Here is a 9,748-nt window from a genome sequence, read left to right on the forward strand (position 1 = left end):
AGGCAACGTGTTCCTTTAATTTGGAAAGGTTTGCGGTAACACCATGTAATGACTATCTCTAATGAGTTTGTAGTTCTGAAAAGAACGGTTTCAACTAGACGTTTCGATCAGTATGCTCTGATCGTCTTCGGGAGAAACGTCTAGTTGAAACCAATGGTTCTTTTCAGAACCACCCCAACTCATTAGAGATATTCATTATAGGTAACCTAGCATAAACATCTAAAGATCTACCAGTCAACAACGCACTCAATGAAGTTGCCCATTCTGACGATGGCCAATTCATTGCCGTGGCATATCGCTCAAATCTTAGCAAATATGAGTCATCTTTACCCTCCCTAAATGCTGGCAATTTTGGGAACTTGGGTACATGTATAGGTTTGCTAGATTTACCTTCACTTGCTTTGTTAGCGGATTCCTGATTTGCCTCGTACTTCATTAAGTTCTAACTCTTTCATTAATCGTTCATGTTCTCTCCTACTTTTCCTTTCCTCTCTTTCCAAGTTATCAGTTCTTTTCTTTTCCTTGCGTTCAAAAACCTCCATTTCCTTCTGTTCTGCTATCTCTATCTCTCTAGCTTCCTTCTCTTCTGCTATTTCTAACCTTCTTGCTTCCTTCTCTTCTCTGTTAGCAATAAAAGCCATCAATTCATTCCCTTGCCCTAGGTTAAAAAAAAAATGCTCAAACTCCATGTTATAATTACACTTGCCGCTTATTAGCTCATATAAATGTGCAGCTACAACCGGCTCTTCGACTACGCATGCGCAAGAGGAATAATTTACTTTACCGAACCAACAACCACCGAATGTGATCGCCTCTAAGCAAGAAACTACCACCAATAATGTTGCAATATGAAATAAAAACCAACGCATTTTAAGCAAAACCCCCAAAAAGCAGTTTAAGATGTATCCTTACTGTGCAGTGATCCTTCCAAATCAAGCTATCTAATCACCAAGCAACCCACAACGCAATGGCACAGTACCGCAACACTGTGTTCCTTTCAATGGTGTAGTGTAAATTCAGTCAAGCGGGGATTTGAGATATCCCAAATTAGAACATTTGGCTAATAAAACCCATTGGGTCAATTAAACGCCCTATATATTTGCATACTAGTCAAAACGTAAAGTTAACGTTACCAAAAACATATCTCCTTCGTGTGACAGCCGCTCTTCCCTTTTCCCTACCCGGGGAATAAACTTTTTAATTTTCGAGCCACCCCAAAAAGCCGAATTAGCGTGGTTACTTCTTGCGGATACCCCATACCCACCCGAGTGTGCCGGTGCAAATTTGAACTCCGTCCCGTTTTTTAAATTTTGGCAGTAATCGACGATTTTTGGTCAAATTATGACGTCACTTTTGCACCAAAAAGTTGTAATTCCCAAGGTTTTGCGAATTTTGCATGACTCCACACAGGAAAGTTGTTCAGGATGCTCAATTTGGTCGATTTGCATTGTCAAAACGCGATTTCCAGAGTTGACTATTAGAAAAACAAGATGGCCGCTCTTCCCTTTTCCCTGCCCGGGGAATAAACTTTTTAATTTTCGAGCCACCCCAAAAAGCCGAAATAGCGTGATTTCTTCTTGCGGATACCCCACATGAGTGTGCCGGTGCAAATGTGAACTCCGTCACTGTTATATTTTGGCGGTAATCGACGATTTTTGGTCAAATTATGAAGTAACTTTTGCACCAAAAAGTTGTAATTCTCAAGGTTTATGCGAATTTGGCATGACTCCACACAGGAAAGTTGTTCAGGGTGCTCAACTTGGTCGATTTGCACCGTCAAAACGCGATTTCCAGAGTTGACTTTTAGAAAAACAATATGGTCGCTCTTCCCTTTTCCCTGCCCGGGGAATAAACTTTTCAATTTTCGAGCCACCCCGAAGTGCCGAATTAGCATGATTTCATCTTGCGGATACCCCACCCGTGTATGCTGGTGCAAATTTGAACTCCGTCACAGTTTTTGGCAGATATCGACGTTTTTTGGTCAAATTATGACGTCACTTTTGCATCAAAAATTTGTAATTCCCAAGGTTTTGCGAATTTTGCATGACTCTAAACAGGAAAGTTGTTCAGGATGCCCAACTTGGTCGATTTGCACATTCAAAACGCGATTTCCAGAGTTGACTATTAGAAAAACAAGATGGTCGCTCTTCCCTTTTCCCTGCCCGGGGAATAAACTTTTTAATTTTCGAGCCACCCCGAAAACCCGAATTAGCGTGATTACTTCTTGCGGATACCCCACCCGAGTGTGTCGGTGCAAATTTGAACCCCGTCACTATTATATTTTGGCGGTAATCGACGATTTTAGGTCAAATTATGACGTCACTTTTGCACAAAAAAGTTGTTATTTCCAATGTTTTGCGAATTTTGCATGACTCCACACGGGAAAGTTATTCAGGATGCTCAACTTGGTCGATTTGCACCGTCAAAACGCGATTTCCAGAGTTGACTATTAGAAAATCAAGATGGCCGCTCTTCCCTTTCCCCTCGGGGAATAAACATTTTAATTTTCGAGCCACCCCGAAAAGCCGAAATAGCGTGAATACTTCTTGCGGATACCCCACCCGAGTGTGCCGGTGCAAATTTGAACTCCGTCACTGTTGCATTTTGGCGGTAATCGACGATTTTTGGTAAAATTATGACGTCACTTTTGCACCAAAAAGTTGTAATTCCCAAGGTTTTGCGAATTTTGCATGACTCCACACAGGAAAGTTGTTCAGGATGCTCAACTTGGTCGATTTGCATTGTCAAAACGCAGTTTCCAGAGTTGACTTTTAGAAAAACAAGATGGCTGCTCTTCCCTTTTTCTCTCGGGGAATAAACATTTTAATTTTCGAGTCACCCCTAAAAGCCGAATTAGCGTGATTACTTCTTGCGGATACCCCACTCGAGTGTCCCGGTTCAAATTTGAACTCCGTCACTGTTATGTTTTGGCGGTAATCGCCGATTTTTGGTCAAATTATGACGTCACTTTTGCACAAAAAAGTTGTAATTCCCAAGGTTTTGCGAATTTTGCATGACTCCACACAGGAATGTTGTTCAGGATGCTCAACTTGGTCGATTTGCAACGTCAAAACGCGATTTCCAGAGTTGACTATTAGAAAAACAAGATGGCCGCTCTTCCCTTTCTCCTCGGGGAATAAACTTTTTAATTTTTGAGCCACCCCGAACAGCCGAAATAGCGTGATTACTTCTTGCGGAAACCCGATCCGAGTGTGGCGGTGCAAATTTGAACTCCGTCAATGTTGTATTTTGGCGGTAATCGACGATTTTTGGTCAAATTATGACGTCACTTTTGCACCAAAAAGTTGTAATTCCCAAGGTTTTGCGAATTTTGCATGACTCCACACAGAAAAGTTGTTCAGGATGCTCAACTTAGTCGATTTGCATTGTCAAAACGCGATTTCCAGAGTTGACTATTAGAAAAACAAGGTGGCCGCTCTTCCCTTTTCCCTGCCCGGGGAATAAATATTTTAATTTTCGAGCCACCCCGAAAAGCCGAAATAGAGTGATTACTTCTTGCGGATACCCCACCCGAGTGTGCCGGTGCAAATTTGAACTCCGTCACTGTTATATTTTGGCGGTAATCGACGATTTTTGGTCAATATATGACGTCACTTTTGCACCAAAAATTTGTTATTCCCAAGGTTTTGCTAATTTAGCTTGACTTCACACACGAAAGTTGTTCAGGGTGCTCGACTTGGTCGATTTGTACCGTCAAAACGCAGTTTCCAGAGTTGACTATTAGAAAAACAAGATGGCCGCTCTTCCCTTTTTCTCTCGGGGAATAAACATTTTAATTTTCGAGTCACCCCGAAAAGCCGAATTAGCGTGATTACTTCTTGCGGATACCCCACTCGAGTGTCCCGGTTCAAATTTGAACTCCGTCACTGTTATGTTTTGGCGGTAATCGCCGATTTTTGGTCAAATTATGACGTCACTTTTGCACGAAAAAGTTGTAATTCCCAAGGTTTTGCGAATTTTGCATGGATACACACAGGAAAGTTTTTCAGGATGCTCAACTTGTTCGATTTGCACCGTCAAAACGCGATTTCCAGAGTTGACTATCAGAAAAACAAGATGGTCGCTCTTCTCTTTTCCCTGCCCGGGAAATAAACTTTTTAATTTTTGAGCCACCCCAAAAAGCCGAAATAGCGTGATTTCTTCTTGCGGATACCCCACATGAGTGTGCCGGTGCAAATGTGAACTCCGTCACTGTTATATTTTGGCGGTAATCGACGATTTTTGGTCAAATTATGACGTCACTTTTGCACCAAAAAGTTGTAATTCCCAAGGTTTATGCGAATTTTGCATGACTCCACACAGGAAAGTTGTTCAGGGTGCTCAACTTGGTCGATTTGCACCGTCAAAACGCGATTTCCACAGTTGACTTTTAGAAAAACAATATGGTCGCTCTTCCCTTTTCCCTGCCCGTGGAATAAACTTTTCAATTTTCGAGCCACCCCGAAGTGCCGAATTAGCATGATTTCATCTTGCGGATACCCCACCCGTGTATGCTGGTGCAAATTTGAACTCCGTCACAGTTTTTGGCAGATATCGACGTTTTTTGGTCAAATTATAACGTCACTTTTGCATCAAAAATTTGTAATTCCCAAGGTTTTTGCGAATTTGGCATGCTCCACACAGGAAAGTTGTTCAGGGTGCTTAACTTGGTCGATTTGTACCGTCAAAACGCGATTTCCAGAGTTGACTACCCTTTCCCCTCGGGGAAAAAAACAATTTAGTTTTCGAGTCACCCCGAAAAACCGAATTAGCGTGATTACTTCTTGCGGATACCCCACCCGAGTGTGGCGGTGCAAGTTTGAACTCCGTCACTGTTATATTTTGGCGGTAATCGAAGATTTTTGGTCAAATTATGACGTCACTTTTGCACCAAAAAGTTGTAATTCCCAAGGTTTTGCGAATTTTGCATGACTCCACACAGGAAAGTTGTTCAGGATGCTCAACTTGGTCGATTTGCTCCGTCAAAACGCGATTTCCAGAGTTGACTTTTAGAAAAACAAGATGGCCGCTCTTCCCTTTTCCCTCGGAGAATAAACATTTTTAATTTCGAGCCATCCCGAAAAGTCGAATTAGCGCTATTACTTCTTGCGGATACCCCACCCGAGTGTGCCGGTGCAAATTTGAACTCCGTCCCTGTTATGATTTGGCGGTAATCGACGATTTTTGGTCAAATTATGACGTCACTTTTGCACAAAAAAGTTGTAATTCCCAAGGTTTTGCAAACTTTGCATGACTCCACACAGGAATGTTGTTCAGGATGCTCAACTTGGTCGATTTGCAACGTCAAAACGCGATTTCCAGAGTTGACTATTAGAAAAACAAGATGGCCGCTCTTCCCTTTCTCCTCGGGGAATAAACTTTTTAATTTTTGAGCCACCCCGAACAGCCGAAATAGCGTGATTACTTCTTGCGGAAACCCGATCCGAGTGTGGCGGTGCAAATTTGAACTCCGTCAATGTTGTATTTTGGCGGTAATCGACGATTTTTGGTCAAACTATGACGTCACTTTTGCACCAAAAAGTTGTAATTCCCAAGGTTTTGCGAATTTTGCATGACTCCACACAGAAAAGTTGTTCAGGATGCTCAACTTAGTCGATTTGCATTGTCAAAACGCGATTTCCAGAGTTGACTATTAGAAAAACAAGGTGGCCGCTCTTCCCTTTTCCCTGCCCGGGGAATAAATATTTTAATTTTCGAGCCACCCCGAAAAGCCGAAATAGAGTGATTACTTCTTGCGGATACCCCACCCGAGTGTGCCGGTGCAAATTTGAACTCCGTCACTGTTATATTTTGGCGGTAATCGACGATTTTTGGTCAATATATGACGTCACTTTTGCACCAAAAATTTGTTATTCCCAAGGTTTTGCTAATTTAGCTTGACTTCACACACGAAAGTTGTTCAGGGTGCTCGACTTGGTCGATTTGTACCGTCAAAACGCAGTTTCCAGAGTTGACTATTAGAAAAACAAGATGGCCGCTCTTCCCTTTTTCTCTCGGGGAATAAACATTTTAATTTTCGAGTCACCCCGAAAAGCCGAATTAGCGTGATTACTTCTTGCGGATACCCCACTCGAGTGTCCCGGTTCAAATTTGAACTCCGTCACTGTTATGTTTTGGCGGTAATCGCCGATTTTTGGTCATATTATGACGTCACTTTTGCACCAAAAAGTTGTAATTCCCAAGGTTTTGCGAATTTTGCATGGATACACATAGGAAAGTTTTTCAGGATGCTCAACTTGTTCGATTTGCACCGTCAAAACGCGTTTTTCAGAGTTGACTATCAGAAAAACAAGATGGTCGCTTTTCTCTTTTCCCTGCCCGGGAAATAAACTTTTTAAATTTCGAGCCACCCCAAAAAGCCGAAATAGCGTGATTACTTCTTGCGGATACCCCACATGAGTGTGCCGGTGCAAATGTGAACTCCGTCACTGTTATATTTTGGCGGTAATCGACGATTTTTGGTCAAATTATGACGTCACTTTTGCACCAAAAAGTTGTAATTCCCAAGGTTTATGCGAATTTGGCATGACTCCACACAGGAAAGTTGTTCAGGGTGCTCAACTTGGTCGATTTGCACCGTCAAAACGCGATTTCCAGAGTTGACTTTTAGAAAAACAATATGGTCGCTCTTCCCTTTTCCCTGCCCGGGGAATAAACTTTTCAATTTTCGAGCCACCCCGAAGTGCCGAATTAGCATGATTTCATCTTGCGGATACCCCACCCGTGTATGCTGTTGCAAATTTGAACTCCGTCACAGTTTTTGGCAGATATCGACGTTTTTTGGTCAAATTATGACGTCACTTTTGCATCAAAAATTTGTAATTCCCAAGGTTTTTGCGAATTTGGCATGCTCCACACAGGAAAGTTGTTCAGGGTGCTTAACTTGGTCGATTTGTACCGTCAAAACGCGATTTCCAGAGTTGACTACCCTTTCCCCTCGGGGAAAAAAACAATTTAGTTTTCGAGCCACCCCGAAAAACCGAATTAGCGTGATTACTTCTTGCGGATACCCCACCCGAGTGTGGCGGTGCAAGTTTGAACTCCGTCACTGTTATATTTTGGCGGTAATCGAAGATTTTTGGTCAAATTATGACGTCACTTTTGCACCAAAAAGTTGTAATTCCCAAGGTTTTGCGAATTTTGCATGACTCCACACAGGAAAGTTGTTCAGGATGCTCAACTTGGTCGATTTGCTCCGTCAAAACGCGATTTCCAGAGTTGACTTTTAGAAAAACAAGATGGCCGCTCTTCCCTTTTCCCTCGGAGAATAAACATTTTTAATTTCGAGCCATCCCGAAAAGTCGAATTAGCGCTATTACTTCTTGCGGATACCCCACCCGAGTGTGCCGGTGCAAATTTGAACTCCGTCCCTGTTATGGTTTGGCGGTAATCGACGATTTTTGGTCAAATTATGACGTCACTTTTGCACAAAAAAGTTGTAATTCCCAAGGTTTTGCGAATTTTGCATGACTCCACACAGGAATGTTGTTCAGGATGCTCAACTTGGTCGATTTGCAACGTCAAAACGCGATTTCCAGAGTTGACTATTAGAAAAACAAGATGGCCGCTCTTCCCTTTCTCCTCGGGGAATAAACTTTTTAATTTTTGAGCCACCCCGAACAGCCGAAATAGCGTGATTACTTCTTGCGGAAACCCGATCCGAGTGTGGCGGTGCAAATTTGAACTCCGTCAATGTTGTATTTTGGCGGTAATCGACGATTTTTGGTCAAACTATGACGTCACTTTTGCACCAAAAAGTTGTAATTCCCAAGGTTTTGCGAATTTTGCATGACTCCACACAGAAAAGTTGTTCAGGATGCTCAACTTAGTCGATTTGCATTGTCAAAACGCGATTTCCAGAGTTGACTATTAGAAAAACAAGGTGGCCGCTCTTCCCTTTTCCCTGCCCGGGGAATAAATATTTTAATTTTCGAGCCACCCCGAAAAGCCGAAATAGAGTGATTACTTCTTGCGGATACCCCACCCGAGTGTGCCGGTGCAAATTTGAACTCCGTCACTGTTATATTTTGGCGGTAATCGACGATTTTTGGTCAATATATGACGTCACTTTTGCACCAAAAATTTGTTATTCCCAAGGTTTTGCTAATTTAGCTTGACTTCACACACGAAAGTTGTTCAGGGTGCTCGACTTGGTCGATTTGTACCGTCAAAACGCAGTTTCCAGAGTTGACTATTAGAAAAACAAGATGGCCGCTCTTCCCTTTTTCTCTCGGGGAATAAACATTTTAATTTTCGAGTCACCCCGAAAAGCCGAATTAGCGTGATTACTTCTTGCGGATACCCCACTCGAGTGTCCCGGTTCAAATTTGAACTCCGTCACTGTTATGTTTTGGCGGTAATCGCCGATTTTTGGTCAAATTATGACGTCACTTTTGCACCAAAAAGTTGTAATTCCCAAGGTTTTGCGAATTTTGCATGGATACACACAGGAAAGTTTTTCAGGATGCTCAACTTGTTCGATTTGCACCGTCAAAACGCGATTTCCAGAGTTGACTATCAGAAAAACAAGATGGTCGCTCTTCTCTTTTCCCTGCCCGGGAAATAAACTTTTTAATTTTCGAGCCATCCCAAAAAGCCGAAATAGCGTGATTTCTTCTTGCGGATACCCCACATGAGTGTGCCGGTGCAAATGTGAACTCCGTCACTGTTATATTTTGGCGGTAATCGACGATTTTTGGTCAAATTTTGACGTCACTTTTGCACCAAAAAGTTGTAATTCCCAAGGTTTATGCGAATTTGGCATGACTCCACACAGGAAAGTTGTTCAGGGTGCTCAACTTGGTCGATTTGCACCGTCAAAACGCGATTTCCAGAGTTGACTTTTAGAAAAACAATATGGTCGCTCTTCCCTTTTCCCTGCCCGGGGAATAAACTTTTCAATTTTCGAGCCACCCCGAAGTGCCGAATTAGCATGATTTCATCTTGCGGATACCCCACCCGTGTATGCTGGTGCAAATTTGAACTCCGTCACAGTTTTTGGCAGATATCGACGTTTTTTGGTCAAATTATGACGTCACTTTTGCATCAAAAATTTGTAATTCCCAAGGTTTTTGCGAATTTGGCATGCTCCACGCAGGAAAGTTGTTCAGGGTGCTTAACTTGGTCGATTTGTACCGTCAAAACGCGATTTCCAGAGTTGACTACCCTTTCCCCTCGGGGAAAAAAAACAATTTAGTTTTCGAGCCACCCCGAAAAACCGAATTAGCGTGATTACTTCTTGCGGATACCCCACCCGAGTGTGGCGGTGCAAGTTTGAACTCCGTCACTGTTATATTTTGGCGGTAATCGAAGATTTTTGGTCAAATTATGACGTCACTTTTGCACCAAAAAGTTGTAATTCCCAAGGTTTTGCGAATTTTGCATGACTCCACACAGGAAAGTTGTTCAGGATGCTCAACTTGGTCGATTTGCTCCGTCAAAACGCGATTTCCAGAGTTGACTTTTAGAAAAACAAGATGGCCGCTCTTCCCTTTTCCCTCGGAGAATAAACATTTTTAATTTCGAGCCATCCCGAAAAGTCGAATTAGCGCTATTACTTCTTGCGGATACCCCACCCGAGTGTGCCGGTGCAAATTTGAACTCCGTCCCTGTTATGGTTTGGCGGTAATCGACGATTTTTGGTCAAATTATGACGTCACTTTTGCACAAAAAAGTTGTAATTCCCAAGGTTTTGCGAATTTTGCATGACTCCACACAGGAATGTTGT

This window comes from Asterias amurensis, chromosome 9 (genome assembly GCF_032118995.1).
Source record: "Asterias amurensis chromosome 9, ASM3211899v1".
In the NCBI taxonomy this organism is placed as follows: Eukaryota; Metazoa; Echinodermata; class Asteroidea; order Forcipulatida; family Asteriidae; genus Asterias; species Asterias amurensis.